This window comes from Eptatretus burgeri, chromosome 26 (genome assembly GCF_056783735.1).
Source record: "Eptatretus burgeri isolate ZD-2024b chromosome 26, Ebu_testis_v1, whole genome shotgun sequence".
Classification (NCBI taxonomy): domain Eukaryota; kingdom Metazoa; phylum Chordata; class Myxini; order Myxiniformes; family Myxinidae; genus Eptatretus; species Eptatretus burgeri.
Window position 1 is genome coordinate 544,053 of NC_140986.1, and position 18,932 is coordinate 562,984.

The 18,932-nt window shown below is 37.9% G+C and overlaps 2 protein-coding genes across 10 annotated transcripts in view; one reads left to right on the forward strand and one right to left on the reverse strand.

Moving 5' to 3' along the window:
- Positions 1–18,932, forward strand: part of LOC147007759 (dynein axonemal heavy chain 17-like) — a 552,046-nt gene that overhangs the window by 490,602 nt on the left and 42,512 nt on the right. The gene's annotated exons all lie outside the window — the stretch shown is intronic.
- The window catches only part of LOC147007767 (uncharacterized), a 199,128-nt gene that overhangs the window by 72,588 nt on the left and 107,608 nt on the right, over positions 1–18,932 (reverse strand). The window lies entirely within an intron of this gene.

Consider the following 18,932-nt stretch of genomic DNA (forward strand, 5'->3'; position numbering starts at 1 on the left):
AGAATACCCTGGAAGATGTAATTCCCCTGGTATTCCAGTAGTTGTAAATTTACTTCCTGATAAAAACTTTTGTATATCTCCTCCGAGTTTGTGTTTGGAGATAAATTGATTTTTTTTGAACCACACACCGAACATATACCTTTTTGTATAACCCTGTTATTTTTACTTTTAATATATGAAATATTTTTAGTATTAGTTTTCTTTTTACATTTGAGACAATAACTCATTTATTTATGAGAAAAATTCCTGCAGAGTGCAAAAACCTTTTTAGTTTCCAACATGCACATTTGAATCTTAATTTTTAAAACATAAAGAATCCTTAGAAATGTCTTCACTCTCTCCTCCATTTATTTAAGAAAAAACTTGAATTAAAATCCATATCTTGTCGATGCTAATAGTCTTGTCGAAAGTATTGCAAATAGACTTGTCAATTCTTTGTTTTCCTCCTCGGTGGGTTGAGTTATTTTCTGTAATACCTCTATTCTTTTTTGAATCTCACTGGTTTCCATATTTTGATATTTATTCATTCTCTCTCTTTCCTCCTTCTCTCTCTTCTCCTTTTCCTCCTTCTCTCTCTTCTCTCTATTCTCTCTTTCCTCCTTCTCTCTCTTCTCCTTTTCCTCCTTCTCTCTCTTCTCTCTTTCCTCCCTCTCTCTATTCTCCCTCTCTCTATTCTCTCTTTCCTCCTTCTCTCTCTCCTCCTTCTCCTTTTCCTCCTCTTCCCTCTCTTCTTCAACTCCTTCCTCATCCCTTACTATACTTGAATCGTTTACACCCCATAGAATATTATACATATATTCATCAGGATTTCTTGTTATTCCTGTATCCAAAATTTTTTTTACAACAGGAAACCAATAAAATTTCTTTTGAATTTCTAAAAGAGCCTTACCTTTTCTTAACCTTATAATTTTTTCATTATTTAACATTCTAATTAAATCTAAAGTTGTCGGTTTATCAACATCAGCATAATGCCAATCTTTTATTGAAAATACCTCATTCTTATGTTGTAGAACATATTTATTAAAATACCGAATACCCTTTTCTTGAAGGTATGCTTGAACACAGAAATGATAATTTTCTTGAAGCCTTCTTGCTGTCATTTATGTATTAGAAATATATGTTAGAATAATATTATGGCACGAAACACCTCCCCATCTTCCCATAGTTAAATCATTTTGTATTTCCTTACTTATTATATATAATCCTGTTTTTTCTGTTTTCATGAGATAAACAAGGGCAAAACCATTATTATATTTACCCTTATTAAATTCTTTTATTTGTTGTTTACTAATCGTGGCTCCACAAAACTCATTCTCGATACCAAGTGGATAATATTCTTCCTTACGAGACTGATTTAATTGTTCCAGGTCTTCGAGGTTAATTTTAAATGACCAATTATACCCTAAATCATTCATATCTTGGCCGCATTGTTCTATTCTCATACAAACGATACGCCCTTCTTTATAAAAATTTATTTTAATTCGAACTGTGAATTCTGTATGACCTGGAGATAATATCAACACTTCTGTATCTTTAGAATACACAGCCGTTTTATTTAAGTATATATATTGTGATAAATCGCTTAATCTCACCAAGTCATTCGCGTCAGTCGGGCTTGGATAATTTTTTAATTTATAAGCATTTTTCATGTTAATATTTTTGTTTATATTATATTTATGTCGTTCAGCCTGTGCCTTTGTGTAATAATTTGATAAATCAATATCCAGTTCTTGAGATACACCAAAGATAGAACCATCTTTACCAACATAAGTCATTTATATTAGATTAAAAATAATATCATAAAATTTTTTATTTTTGTTGAGTTGAAATAACACATATAGACATAATTGACCACAACACTTGGAATTTAATTCTTGGACTTGAAATGTTTGATAAACACCATTCTGTAAGAATTTTATGACTTCAACAGGTGGTGGAAGACCAAAACTATCAAAATAATATTTGTCTTGACTATTAAAAATACAAACCCAATGAGAACCGTTCCCATCATTATCTTCTAAGTTCATAATAATATTCTTTGTATGTTTCGACACATTTGTTAATTCATCTCTCATACAAATAACCACATTATGAATTTTTAATTTCTTACAATATTTGGCAAGTTGTAAATTTGATGTTGTATTCTTTCCAAATTCTTTCAACCACTCATCAATGCTCATTTATTTATTAGAAAGATATAATCCATTACCTCTTTTCGTTAATTTTACACCTGCTTGTGCTATAGAAGAAAGCATATCTCCAACTAACAATCTCGCTTTATCAGGCAGACCTTCAAGTTTTTCAGCAAAATCTACAATTACACCACTTCCACTAATTTGTTTCTCCAACTCTTTGTTATGTCTTTCCAATTCTTTTTGAGCCTGGAGTTGAGCCTTCCTTTCGTTGGCAGTTTTGACCGCTGTTGAAATACCACCCGTCAATGCTCCAACCGCACTTAAACCAGCAAATAAAGGAATTAGAAATGGGAGAAATCCTCCACTCGTCTCTCTTATTGAATATTTTTTCAACATTGGTTTTGTCATTTTAATTTTAAGTGAGTCAGTGTCATTCAAGATTTTAACCTGTTCTCTTGTGAGCAAAACATCAATTCTTACTGCTCCTTTTCTCTGAATTGTATTAACGTTAATCGTACAAGGCTTTTGATTTTGAACACAAGATGATAGTTTATGAAGATTGATTTGATTAACATATACCCCAGTTGGTACTTTGCCACTCATTTATTTAACAAAAAAATTATGTGAGACTAATCATCACACCATTATCTGTATTAATCTGCAATTCTGTTTCTTCCAAAAGCAAACAATATGTATCAACTTCTTCACTCTCTCCTCTTTCAATGTATAGGGAAGTATCCACTCGATTAGACTTTATAGTTTCTTTTTGAGCGCTCAGGTCAAACGTATAGATTGTATACAAACTTTTAAATGCTGTCATATCCAAAATAGGTTCTTTATTTCCATTACTTTCACACACCTTTTGGTAAGACTTGTATGCTTCAGCAAAATCATTTTTTCCCAATTAATTTCCAATCTATCTCGTGGATAAAATGTTCCATCTAGAGAAACGCGAAGTTGTTTCACCTTAGCATTATCACTCAATGCATTATTCTTATCAGTCGCAGTATCACCATCTGGCTTTTTAAAAATCATCCACAGATATCGTGGCTTTCCTTCCAGAACACCCAAATTCCACGTGTAAGTAGTTTGATTGAGTTTAACGTGTTGACATCTTCTTTTGAGGTATGATACACTGAGTGGTTTTTGAGTTAAGTCTTCGATTCAACATCTCTTCTGTTTTAAGATTAGGAGTATATTCACTGATATACCAACTCATCTCCTCAATTACAAATTTATTCTGATCACCAAAAGCATTACCAACACCAAAAAGCAATCTATTTTCATTATCATTCCTTTGTAGTTGAAATCTAATTTTAAGACCATACAGAACTTTATCATAATCACAAAATCCAAATATACCTTTAAGAGGAACTGCCACAGTAAAACTATTTTCTGCTTTTGTATCATCATTATACGTTCCTTTCCTTTGAATATATCCAGGGTCTGTGTTTGTTCCCGTTGACATATCAGGAATAAAACCTTCGACAGACCCCTTTCCCATTCTATCACTGAATGTATAGAGTGTAAATTTCATCATTTCAGATACAGCAGAGACATAATCAACCGCTTCAACTTCTTGTGTTCCAATATACAATCGCACACTATCAAACATTTTCCAGAAGAAATCATTTACAAGTGTAGCGTTTGTGTTATTCCCAGCCTTAGTGAATTTAAATTTACACAACAAGAAACTTTCGGAGAGATTCAAATAGGTTTGTTGATTATTTATTTCAAAACTTTTTGTACCATTTGTATTCCAGTCTGTTCCAGTTATTGCATTTACCTTGAAGTAATCTTCTTTTTAGTGGAGTTTGAGATAATAATAGTATCATCCAAATCATAGATACTATCAATTGCTTCCATACTTGTATTTATTTAGGAAAAAGATCTTAAAACTTTTGAAACCCCGTTCCATGTATTTGAACTATTTTCTGTTTCACTTGTGGGGACAACTGAGCTTTACCTTTCTTAATTTCTTTTATTGCTTGTAATTTATGAGATTCTTTCTGAGCATCTTTTATACTCTTTACAGCACCTGCTACATTTCCCACAGCAGAAGCAGTTGAACCAATTAGGTCTTTATGTTTAAGAATAGTTGAACCAATACCCATGAGAGTATCAATTATCCCATCTCCTCTAAATTGATGTCCGACACCCCTTTGTCTCTTAGGTTAATAGTATCCTCTACCAAGATACATACCTTCACCCTTGTAGTACGGGGAAAGGAACATCCCATCCCCTGTAATTATTTTATATTTTCCCAACTCGTGCTTCCTCACAATAACCATCGTATTTATTTATTGAAAAACTTCACGTAGGTGAATTCTGATGGATATAACTTCTCCATTAAAAGAGATCACACGATTATCTTGGTCGGTTATCCTAAAATTTACTCTGTGTATGGTTTTTCCTGACACAGGTAAATAAACCAAATTTTTAGGCTCCATATTGAATTTATAACCAATTGGGGTTGAGTATGCGCTGAAAGAAAATATTGTATTTGTTTTTAATCCATCATTATAAGCACCATCAATCAAATCACAGTGAATTAACACCGAATTTATTCCTGAGGATATTTGAATGACATTATCACTGTAAAACGTCCCATTAGTTTCAATCTTTTTTGAGGAGAAACCTAATAACTCTCTAAATGAATTATCAATTGTGAAATCAACCTTGTAGTTATTTTTAACTTTAATCGTTGATTTTGAAGTATGTTTTTGAATGTTTATAATAATATTTTTTGGTTCATCACCCTGTTCTTTCATAAGACGAGCAATTTCGGAAGATATTTGAGAAATCTCGTATGCTCGGGTGAGACTGTTATCGTTTTGTATCCACTTCCCGGATTATAACTAAACTTGTCATTTTTCTCGGTTATATTAAATAAGGTATTATAAGTCTCCATGGACAATAAAGATGCCTCATATTCTTTTGTTGTGTCAAGTTGTAGTGGGTATGGGAATGAAGATGTGTGGTCGCTTGTTGTGAAATTAAAACTCAGGATTGTGCTTCTCATCTTATTTAATATGAGATAAAATGTCTTTATATTGAGATTTATTAATTATTTTCATGTTCATCAACTGGTCTAAAATGGCTGATGCTTCATTAAAACAATTGTTATTTCCAGCCTTCTTACTGCCAAACAACAATAACAGTCTATTAACTAATTGCGATGGGTCATTTGGAAGAAAACTAATACCTGAACCAAGGATACTTAAAGCCTGAATAATGTGTTTCTCCTTCTCATTCTTCCTACTTTTACCAGAAAGAATAACCTTATAATTTAGAGTGTTCAGCAAATCAATATATACTCTATCATCATTATTTTCCATATCCAATGGTTTATCAATATACTTTGATTCATCCCTCACAGTTGAACCTTGTCTTCCATCTTTTGTGAGAAGAAACATTAATCTCGGAGTTAGTTTAACAGGGGTTGAGCAGAACTTAAGAACCTTAATTCATCATTAAATATCAATACCTTTTCTTGAACAAGATGAAATATTGCTGGTTGTTCTGTTGGAATGAGTCCTGCTTTGGTTTTTGAATCTGCTGAATATTCATTGTTTTGAACAGCATTCACAATATAATCAGGGGGTTGATTAATCTCTTCCAGTTGTTGAAATAAACCTTCATCATGTTCTAATTCTCCAATATGCTCTAATTCTTCCTCCGTCATTTGACTGAAATCTTTTAACATTTGAAGCTTTCTAGGAGTATATTCTACTGTGGGAACTGTGGAAACATCTTTCATTTTTCTTGGGAAGTTTTTAAAAGTGGTTTAAAAAATTTCTCTTGTTTTTTTTCAAATGCTTCTTCGCCCGTTAGTTTCTGTCTGCGTTTCTTCTTTATGTCTTCCTGTTGTTTTACAACTTTTGAAACCAACTCTTGATGTTCCTTAAATCTTCTTGCTCTTTCTTTTGTATCCATTTATTTATTGTAAAATATCATTAATGAATTGTAAAGATCAACAGGGAAATTTTCCTTTTCTTCATCATTCAAGTAGATGTGTTCAAATAAATCCTTTTCTTTAAATATTTCATCAAATTCTTTATTAACATTAATGCGAGTTGTAATTTCTTCTTCACTAATCCTTGCATCTCTGCTTTTCATACGTTTGTGTTGAGTTTCTTCATCAACATCAAAACCGAATGATAAAATCTTCACTCCGCTCAGATATTTAATAATTTGTCTCGTTCCTTCTGGATTAGTTTCTAATATCCCAACACCACCAGATTTTAGTTTCTTTAACTCACTCTTACAATGTGAATATTTTGTTGTACCAAGAGAAACCTCCTCAAATATTTGTCCTTCATTCCTCAATCGCATATGTTCCTCCACTGAAATATAGTGATAATCTTCACCTTTTACTTCTCCAGGTCTTATTGCTCTAGTTGTTGTTGATACAATGCGTATCACGGGGTGTTTTTAAGTAAATTTACAATATTCTCATTTGTACTACACAAGAACCTTGATTTATGAAAGTTTTTTCCAGAAGCAGATTTACCCACAAGATTTATAATAATAGTTGTCATTTATATATGTAATTGTTTATAAAACAAAAAATATATCCCTTAATATCTCATCTTGTTTCACAACAATATATTTATATTTTTCAGTCGTGTGCTTCATATAATCCTCAAATTTCTTTTTACTACATAATGTAGAACAATTATCTCTCCAAAAATTATTGATATCTATTGAATTTAACTTGAATAAAATAAAAGTATTAGCATTGTTTCTGATGGAACGACGAGGAAGTTGAAAGTACGATTGACTAAGATAAATACAATTACAAGAAGAATGTCTCCCTCTTGTGTAGTAGCTGTCCATTACCGTTTGGTTTCTCTCATTAACACAATCATCAAAGATAACGAGGTTCTTTTTTGATTTATCCAAATCTTGGGGAGACGGTATATCATCCGTATTATCACTAAGAATACAAGTTATAAGATTTGATTTCTTTTTACATCTCTGTGTATCACAAAATAGTTGAATTATATCTTCAATGTTATAATCATTTAGGTTTTTTTGACGTTTAAATAAACCTATTATATCTTCTTTTGGAAGACCAGCATTAAAACCTTGTGAGAGTAGTTGATACTCTGGTTGAAAACTCGACTTTGTGATAATTATTAAATTATCATAATCTAAAAGTTGGGAGTGAGGAGCATTTTTAAAAGTAAGCAGGTTTTTCCACATCCACTTGAACCAACTATGAGACATCTTAATGAATTTGGGAGATTTTTATGGTTGTTAAATTTTATCTTATTTTCCCAAATAGGTAAAAAATCATTCATTTATATATTTGAAAAACAGGTTATTTAATTTATTATTAGCTTTTTTAGAAACTCTATATTTTATCCTAAGTTCAGGTTTAATTTCAAGATAATCCATTATTTTATTTATACAATATCTTGTGTTGATATTTCCCTGAAAATTACATCCATGAATAATATACAACAACAATCCTTTGAACATTTCTCTTATACGTTCAGTTTCTTCCCTTGTAAGGAAAGGTGTGTTATCATCCTCATACTTTACATTCATTTCTCTAATCAATCTTGTAAAGTAATTCATTTTTGGTGTAAATCTAAAAGAATTATTTTCCTTTTTATATTTTTTATTATCATTAATTAGAAGATAATCACAGAATATACATTGTTTATAGGCTTTTGACTCTGTGTTTAATCCCCGTCTTTCACACGCAGGACAATTCTCAAATTTGTCATATGGAGAATCAGGAAAGTCTAGCATATTTATAAAGTAAAACTTTACTTAAACTGAAATTCATCTATACTTTCAGTTGTATATTACCATCGATATCGATATACTTTTTTCATTATCAGATTCAACGACAACATTTTTTATATTAAAGGTAATTTTAAAATTATCGTTAACTACTATTGAACGAAATGTCATTTCACCTGATATATTAACATCCTTTATTTCATCAAGATTTACATCTTTAGGGTTGTTGAAAAAAATACAAATTTCTCCTTGCATATTACAGATGGTCTTATCTTTTCTTTCTAAAGCTTCATCCATAAGGTTTTTGTTCTTTGATACTTTTTCTTGTTTCATTGCTTTTTCTAGTTTTGAATATATTACTAGAAGGAGAGGAGAAACTTTTGTTAGAGATACTTTAATTGATGTTCTACCAGGTATACTAAAAGCCCTTCCACTGAAGGAAATTGAAGAACTCATATTATTTACCATAATAGTTTTTATCCAATAGTTGTTATATTTATCTTTGTTCAATTTTACATCCTTGACATATTTCTCAGTATCTTTAACAGATGAAGAGATTGATTGAAACTTGTCTTTTGTGTCTTGAAACATTGTATTTATTAAGTGAAAAAGTTGGAGGATAAAATGTTTTTAAGCACAGATTCACCTATAAATTAAACGAAATTTTCATCAAGAAAATTTTAGTTCAAGCAAAGTTTTATTCTATAAATATGGTGAATACAACGTACTGCGATGTTTGTAATCACGAATATAAACATTATAGAAAACACCTCCGAACCAACAAACACACATTTAATCTATTTCATCAAATATCTCCTCTTGAGTTGGAAAGAAAACATTGTGATATCTGTTCAAAGGATGTTTTGAAGAGTAGTTATAATCAACATCTTCAATCACAAAAACACAAGAAAAATGAGTTTAAAGTAAAGGGAGACTATTATATTAAAAACACTGATGAGGCATTTAAAGGGCATATAAAAATAAGGATTTTTCAATTTGGAGAACCCGGTCCATCATCAATAGCTGAATCAATTGAAATAGTGAAACCCGATGTTGAAAAATTTATTAAAAAGACATTAAAAGAAATAAAAACTTTAAAGTTTTATATGGGAGTGAAAATGAATATGAAAAGACAAGATGAAGAACAAACTCCTTATATGAGAACAGATCTTCATTTTATAACATCATTTCAAGATTTTTTGAATAGTGGGGTTTATGAAGAACTATCAAGACAAGAGGAGGATGTTGATAATACAGTGGTAGGAAGTGGATTCAATATTAAAAAAATCATCTTTTTAGATATACACATTCTAAAATCAAACCCTCTTAAAGCTTCTTCTTATATTGAATTACCAAAAGAAATAAAACTAAAGAAGGCAGTTGTTAATATTAAGAACAATGATAATAAATGTTTTCTCTGGTCTGTTCTTGCTCACTTACATCCACCAAAATGTAATTCAGAAAGAGTAAAACAATATATGAAATATGAGAATACCTTGGACATTAAAGATTTTAAATTCCCAATGCCACGAACAGATATTCCTAAATTTGAGAAAAAGAATAATCTTTCTATTAATGTATATGGATTAACGGATACAAACAAAGTTCAAATATTAAAAATTTCAAACAACTATAAAAATGAAGAAACACACATTGACCTTTTATATTTTAGTGTTGGAAAGAATTCACATTACACATACATCAATAATTTATCAAGATTAATCTCTTCTCAGGTATTCAGAACAGCAAACAAAATATATCCTTGTAAGCGATGTCTTAATTCATTTCATACAAAAGAACGATTAGAACAACATTCAAAATATTGTAGTAATCATAAATCAGCTGTAATTACAATGCATAAACCTGGTGAAAAGATTTATTTTGAAGATTATAATAAATCTATCATGCACCCATTTGTGATATACGCTGATTTTGAATGTATCCTTAAAAAGATAAATACTGCTTCTCCTAATCCAAAAGAACCATATACAAATAAATATCAAAAACATATTCCTTGTGGTTTTTGTTATTACATCAAATCATCTGTTGGAGAAAAGTATAACAAACTTGAACATTATCGTGGAAAAAATGCTTCACAAGAGTTTGTAAAACGATTAGAAAAGGATTGTATAAGACTCACTAAATTAATGAAAGAAACAAATGAACCGATGAAATTAACCAAAGAAGAAAAATTAGAATTTAGAATGAACAATATCTGTCATATTTGTGAGGAGGAAATTAAGGAGTTTAAAGTTAGAGACCATTGTCATCTTACTGGTAAATATAGAGGTCCCGCTCATTCCTGTTGTAATCTTAATTATAAATTACCTTCTTTTATTCCAGTCTTTCTTCACAACAGCGCCAACTATGATACACATCTATTTATAAATGAACTTTCAAAAACACCAGGGAATATTTCTGCTATAACAAACACAAGTCAAAAGTATATTTCATTTTCAAAAATGATATTCACAAAACCTATAACTCGTATTAGGTTTTTAGATTCTTACAAGTTTATGGGAACACCACTAGCCTACCTCGCATCAAATCTAAGCTCCACGGACTCTTTTCCAAATCTTAATTCATTCTTTCCAAAAGAGGAAATTCTCACTAAAGAGGAAATTCAGATTAAAGAGAGAATTCAAAGTAAAGAGGAAATTCTAACTGAAGATGAAATTCTAATTATAAAGAAAATTCGAACTAAAGAGGAAATTCAGATTAAAGATGAAATTCTGATTAAAGAAGGAATTCTTACGAGAGAGGAAATTCAAACAAGGAATGAAATTCAAAGTAAAGAGAAAATTCTTACAAGTAAGGGAATTTATCCTTATGATTATATGGATTCATTTATGAGATTTAAAGAAACACAACTTCCTTCAAAAGAAAGTTTCTATAATAACCTTTATGAAGAAGAGATAAGTGATAAGGAATATAAACACGCACAAGAAATATGGAAAATATTTAAGATAAAGAACCTTGGAGAATATCATGATTTATATCTAAAAACAGATGTTTTATTGTTAGCTGATGTGTTTGAGGCTTTTAGAACACTCTGTCATAATAAAAATTGTTATGGATTAGACCCTGCCCACTATTTCACAGCTCCTGGTTTAGCTTGGAGTGCAATGTTGAAAATGACAAAACAAGATATAGATTTAATCAGTGATGTTGATATGCTTTTGATGATTGAGAAGTCCAAGAGAGGTGGAATATCACAAGTATGTTCAAAAAGATATGCTAAAGCAAATAATAAATATCTTCCAAATTATAATAGTGAAAAAGATAGTAATTATTTGATGTATTTTGATGCTAATAATTTGTATGGATGGGCAATGTCTCAATCTCTGCCTTATGGTAAATTAGAGTGGGTGGAAGAAAAGGATTATGAAAAGGCTTTGATGAATATTGTTATTTCTTCTCAAGAGGAATTGAATGACGAAGAAGAAGGTTATTATTTTGAAGTTGATTTGAGGTACCCGAGTGATCTTCATAATAAGCATAAAGATCTTCCTTTTGCATGTGAGAAAGAAACGCCAAAGAAAGAATGGTTAAGTGATTATCATAAAAGTTTTAATATTAAAGGTAAATCAACAGAAAAGTTATTAACAACATTCTATGATAAAGAGGGATATGTTTTGCATCAGAGAAGCTTAAAACAGTTTTTGAGAGAAGGATTGAGAGTAGCTAAAATTCATAGAGTTTTAAAATTTAAACAAAGTCCTTGGGTGAAAAAGTATATTCAATTCAATACAGATATGAGAGCAAATACAAAAGTAAAATTTGAAGGGGACTTTTATAAATTAATGAATAATGCTGTATTTGGAAAGACTATGGAAAATGTTAGAAACAGACAAAACATTAGATTCGCAACATCTTGGAAAGAAGCTTCGAGATTGATAAATAAACCAAGTTTTGAGAGAGAAGAGGTTTTTTCAGAGAACTTTTCTGCAATTCATATGAAAAAGGAAAGTATTGTAATGGATAAAGCAATTTATATTGGAACAGCAGTTCTTGATTTATCAAAGCTATTGATGTATGATTATTTGTATAATGACTTAAAGAAAGAGTATGGTGAAAATGTTTCATTGTTGTATATGGATACTGATAGTTTTATCTTAGATATAAAAACTGATGATGTTTATGAAGATATGAAGAAAAATATTGGAGTATATGATACAAGTAATTTCAGCAAGAAGAGTGAGTTATTTTCCAAAAAGAATGAAAAGGTTATTGGTAAGTTTAAGGATGAGTTGGGTGGAAAAGTAATGAGTGAGTTTATTGGATTGAGAGCAAAGGCATATGCTTATAAGTATGGTGAACAGATTGATAAGAGGTTAAAGGGAATAAAGAAATATGTAATAAAGAAATCAATAACTTTTAGAAATTATTATAATTGTTTGATGAATAAGAAAAAAGAATATAGGAAAATGAATACAATAAGAAGTTATAAACATAACATATATAGTGAAGAAGTAAATAAAAAGGCATTAGGAGCCTTTGATGATAAGAGATTTATTTTAGATAATGGAATAGATTGTGTTCCATATGGATATTGTATGATAGAGTGTATAAAATAGATTATGTTTTAACGATGGGAAGATGGGTTAGGGTTTTTTAAGGGCTACCGCCGCGTTTTTTCACAATATATAAATGGTTAAACCAAGTATTAATCAAACTAAAGAGTGGAGAAAATCTCAGTCTTGGTATATAAATGGAAAACATAATGAATGTGAAAAATATCAAATAAGTCTTATTGAAAAAATAACTAAAACAAAGGTAAATAAAACAAATAAGCGAATTAATTTAAAAACTAGTAAGTTAGAGGATGTAAAGAAAAAAATGAATATCCTTGAATGGACTGAAAACTTTGATGGTTATCAATTGAACAATGAAAAAACAATTTACTATAATCTCAAAATGATATGTGGCTCAGGAGGTGGTCAGATGAGAGCATTAAGAGAAGTTTATCATTTCGTAATGGCACAAATGGGGTATCTTAAAAAATATAAAGATTCAAATGTTTTGTTTGTTAATATTTTAGATGGGGATTATTGTGCAAAGAAAATTAAACTATTGAAGGAATTTGAGAATGAACAAATCTTTATAGGTTCAATGAGTGAGCTGTTCAACCCCCAGGTGTTCAATTCAATGAGGTTCAACCTCCAGGTTAAAAGGGGAGACAAATAAATATACCTTGGGATAAAAAGGGGGGTTTATTTTTAGGGAAAAAAAATATAAATCGCTGAAAATCCCCCATTCATTTACATGGGGAAAAGTGAGCCAGAATCAGTATTCTTACCCTACTGATGGGCATGGAGGGATGAAGGGACATGGAGGGATGATGGGACATGGAGGGATGATGGGACATGGAGGGATGATCGGCATGGAGGGATGAAGGGACATGGAGGGATGATGGGACATGGAGGGATGATGGGACAAGGAGGGATGATGGGACAAGGAGGGATGATGGGACAAGGAGGGATGATGGGACATGGATGGATGATGGGACAAGGAGGGATGATGGGACATGGGCGGATGATGGGACGAGGAGGGATGATGGGACATGGAAGGATGATGAGACAGGGGCGGATGATGGGACATGGGCGGATGATGGGCGAGGAGGGATGATGGGACATGGAAGGATGATGAGACAGGGGCGGATGATGGGACGAGGAGGGATGATGGGACAGGGAGGGATGATGGGACACGGAGGGATGATGGGAAATGGAGGGATGATGGGACATGGAGGGATGATGGGCATGGAGGGATGATGGGACATGGAGTGATGATGGGACATGGAGTGATGATGGGCATGGAGGGATGAAGGGACATGGAGGGATGATGGGCATGGAGGGATGAAGGGACATGGAGGGATGATGGGACATGGAGGGATGATGGGACAAGGAGGGATGATGGGACACGGAGGGATGATGGGACACGGAGGGATGATGGGACACGGAGGGATGATGGGACATGGAGGGATGATGGGACAAGGAGGGATGATGGGACAAGGAGGGATGATGGGACAAGGAGGGATGATGGGACATGGATGGATGATGGGACAAGGAGGGATGATGGGACAAGGAGGGATGATGGGACATGGATGGATGATGGGACAAGGAGGGATGATGGGACATGGAGGGATGATGGGACAAGGAGGGATGATGATACAAGGAGGGATGATGGGACATGGATGGATGATGAGACAAGGAGGAATGATGGGACACGAAGGGATGATGGGACATGGAGGGATGAAGGGACACTGAGGGATGATGGGACACTGAGGGATGATGGGACACGGAGGGATGATGGCCACGGAGGATTGATGGGACATGGATGGATGATGGGACACGGAGGGATGATGGGACATGGAGGGATGATGGGACATGGAGGGATGATGGGACATGGAGGGATGATGGGACATGGACGGATGATGGGACAAGCAGGGATGATGGGACAAGCAGGGATGATGGGACATGGATGGATGATGGGACAAGGAGGGATGATGGGACACGGAGGGATGATGGGACATGGAGGGATGATGGGACAAGCAGGGATGATGGGACATGGATGGATGATGGGACAAGGAGGGATGATGGGACAAGCAGGGATGATGGGACATGGATGGATGATGGGACATGGATGGATGATGGGACAAGGAGGGATGATGGGACATGGATGGATGATGGGACAAGGAGGGATGCTGGGACATGGAGGGATGATGGGACATGGAGGGATGAAGGGACATGGAGGGATGAAGGGACATGGAGGGATGAAGGGACATGGAGGGATGAAGGGACATGGAGGGATGAAGGGACATGGAGGGATGATGGGACATGGGGGATGATGGGACATGGGGGATAATGGGACACGGAGGGATGATGGGACACGGAGGGATGATGGGAGATGGAGGGATGAAGGGACATGGAGGGATGATGATACAAGGAGGGATGATGGGACATGGATGGATGATGGGACAAGGAGTGATGATGGGACATGGAGGGATGATGGGACAAGGAGGATTGATGGGACATGGATGGATGATGGGACATGGAGGGATGATGGGACACGGAGGGATGATCGGCATGGTGGGATGAAGGGACATGGAGGGATGATGGGACACGGAGGGATGATGGGACACGGAGGGATGATGGGACACGGAGGGATGATGGGACACGGAGGGTTGATGGGACACGGAGGGATGATGGGACACGGAGGATTGATGGGACATGGAGGGATGATGGGACCTGGAAGGATGAAGGGACATGGAGGGATGATGGGACATGGGCGGATGATGGGACAAGGATGGATGATGGGACATGGAGGGATGATGGGACATGGGCGGATGATGGGACATGGAGGGATGATCGGCATGGAGGGATGAAGGGACATGGAGGGATGATGGGACATGGAGGGATGATGGGACAAGGAGGGATGATGGGACAAGGAGGGATGATGGGACAAGGAGGGATGATGGGACATGGATGGATGATGGGACAAGGAGGGATGATGGGACATGGGCGGATGATGGGACGAGGAGGGATGATGGGACATGGAAGGATGATGAGACAGGGGCGGATGATGGGACATGGGCGGATGATGGGACGAGGAGGGATGATGGGACATGGAAGGATGATGAGACAGGGGCGGATGATGGGACATGGGCGGATGATGGGACGAGGAGGGATGATGGGACATGGAAGGATGATGAGACAGGGGCGGATGATGGGACGAGGAGGGATGATGGGACAGGGAGGGATGATGGGACACGGAGGGATGATGGGACACGGAGGGATGATGGGAAATGGAGGGATGATGGGACATGGAGGGATGATGGGACATGGAGGGATGATGGGACATGGAGTGATGAAGGGACACGGAGGGATGATGGGCATGGAGGGATGAAGGGACATGGAGGGATGATGGGACATGGAGGGATGATGGGACATGGAGGGATGATGGGACATGGAGGGATGATGGGACATGGATGGATGATGGGACAAGGAGGGATGATGGGACACGGAGGGATGATGGGACATGGAGGGATGATGGGACATGGAGGGATGATGGGACAAGGAGGGATGATGGGACATGGAGGGATGATGGGACAAGGAGGGATGATGGGACATGGAGGGATGATGGGACATGGAAGGATGAAGGGACATGGAGGGATGATGGGACATGGAGGGATGATGGGACATGGACGGATGATGGGACAAGCAGGGATGATGGGACAAGCAGGGATGATGGGACATGGATGGATGATGGGACAAGGAGGGATGATGGGACACGGAGGGATGATGGGACATGGAGGGATGATGGGACAAGCAGGGATGATGGGACATGGAAGGATGAAGGGACATGGAGGGATGATGGGACATGGAGGGATGATGGGACATGGACGGATGATGGGACAAGCAGGGATGATGGGACAAGCAGGGATGATGGGACATGGATGGATGATGGGACAAGGAGGGATGATGGGACACGGAGGGATGATGGGACATGGAGGGATGATGGGACAAGCAGGGATGATGGGACATGGATGGATGATGGGACAAGGAGGGATGATGGGACAAGCAGGGATGATGGGACATGGATGGATGATGGGACAAGGAGGGATGATGGGACAAGGAGGGATGATGGGACATGGATGGATGATGGGACAAGGAGGGATGCTGGGACATGGAGGGATGATGGGACATGGAGGGATGAAGGGACATGGAGGGATGAAGGGACATGGAGGGATGAAAGGACATGGAGGGATGAAGGGACATGGAGGGATGATGATACAAGGAGGGATGATGGGACATGGATGGATGATGAGACAAGGAGGAATGATGGGACACGAAGGGATGATGGGACATGGAGGGATGAAGGGACATGGAGGGATGATGGGACACTGAGGGATGATGGGACACGGAGGGATGATGGCCACGGAGGATTGATGGGACATGGATGGATGATGGGACACGGAGGGATGATGGGACATGGAGGGATGATGGGACATGGAAGGATGAAGGGACATGGAGGGATGATGGGACATGGAGGGATGATGGGACATGGACGGATGATGGGACAAGCAGGGATGATGGGACAAGCAGGGATGATGGGACATGGATGGATGATGGGACAAGGAGGGATGATGGGACACGGAGGGATGATGGGACATGGAGGGATGATGGGACAAGCAGGGATGATGGGACATGGATGGATGATGGGACAAGGAGGGATGATGGGACAAGCAGGGATGATGGGACATGGATGGATGATGGGACAAGGAGGGATGATGGGACAAGGAGGGATGATGGGACATGGATGGATGATGGGACAAGGAGGGATGCTGGGACATGGAGGGATGATGGGACATGGAGGGATGAAGGGACATGGAGGGATGAAGGGACATGGAGGGATGAAAGGACATGGAGGGATGAAGGGACATGGAGGGATGAAGGGACATGGAGGGATGAAGGGACATGGAGGGATGATGGGACATGGGGGATAATGGGACATGGATGGATGATGGGACATGGAGCGATGATGGGACATGAAGGGACATGGAGGGATTATTGGCATGGAGGGATGATGGGATATGGAGGGACGATGGGACACGGGCGGATGATTGGACATGGGCGGATAATGGGACATGGAGGGATGATGGGACATGGAGGGATGATGGGAGATGGAGGGATGATGGGACATGGACAGATGATGGGACAAGGAGGGATGATGGGCATGGAGTGATGATGGGACATGGAGGGATGATGGGCATGGAGGGATGATGGGCATGGAGGGATGATGGGACATTGAGGGATGATGGGACGAGGAGGGATGATGGGACGAGGAGGGATGATGGGACGAGGAGTGGTGATGGGACGTGGAGGGATGATGGGACGAGGAGGGATGATGGGACATGGAGGGATGATGGGACATGGAGGGATGATGGGACATGGAGGGATGATGGGACACGGATGGATGATGGGACAAGTAGGGATGATGGGACACGGATGGATGATGGGACAAGTAGGGATGATGGGACAAGTAGGGATGATGGGACACGGAGGGATGATGGGACACGGAGGGATGATGGGACACGGAGGGATGATGGGACACGGAGGGATGATGGGACACAGAGGGATGATGGGACACAGAGGGATGATGGGACACAGAGGGATTATGGGACACAGAGGGATTATGGGACACGGATGGATTATGGGACACGGATGGATGATGGGACACAGAGGGATGATGGGACACAGAGGGATGATGGGACACGGAGGGATGATGGGACATGGAGGGATGATGGGACACGGAGGGATGATGGGACACGGAGGGATGATGGGACACGGAGGGATTATGGGACATGGAGGGATGATTGGAGAGGGACGGATGATGGGAGAGGGAGGGATGATGGGCATGGAGAGATGATGGGACATGGAGGGATGATGGAAGATGGAGGGATGATGGGCATGGTGGGATGATGTGACATGGAGGGATGATGAGACATGGGTGGATGATGGGACATGGAGGGATGATGGGACATGGAGGGATGATGGGACATGGAGGGATGATGGGCATGGAGGGATGATGGGCATGGAGAGATGATTGTGTCGGAGTGGCGCTGAGGTGTCGTCCACCAGATGGCGGTCTCCTTGGGTTAACCTGAGGCAGTCCCTTCGGGTGGGTGCCTGGAATGTCCTATCCCTAAGAGAGGATGATCACCTGTCTCTGTTATCTTCTGATCTCAAGCGTTTGGACATCGGCATTGCAGCCCTCTCTGAGGTTCGGAGACCAGATTGCGGCGAGATAATGGTGGGTTGTTTCACCTACTATTGGTCTGGTCGTTTTGATGGTTGCCATACCCAAGGAGTTGCTGTAGCTGTGTCCAATAAGCTGACCCCAATGATAATTGAGGTAACACCGGTGAACGAGCGTATTATGAGATTTAGGATTCGTCACTCCTCCGGTGTCATTTCCCTGGTCTCTGTTTATGCTCCGACTGAGGCGAGTGATCTCACCGTGAAGGATGCATTCTACGCC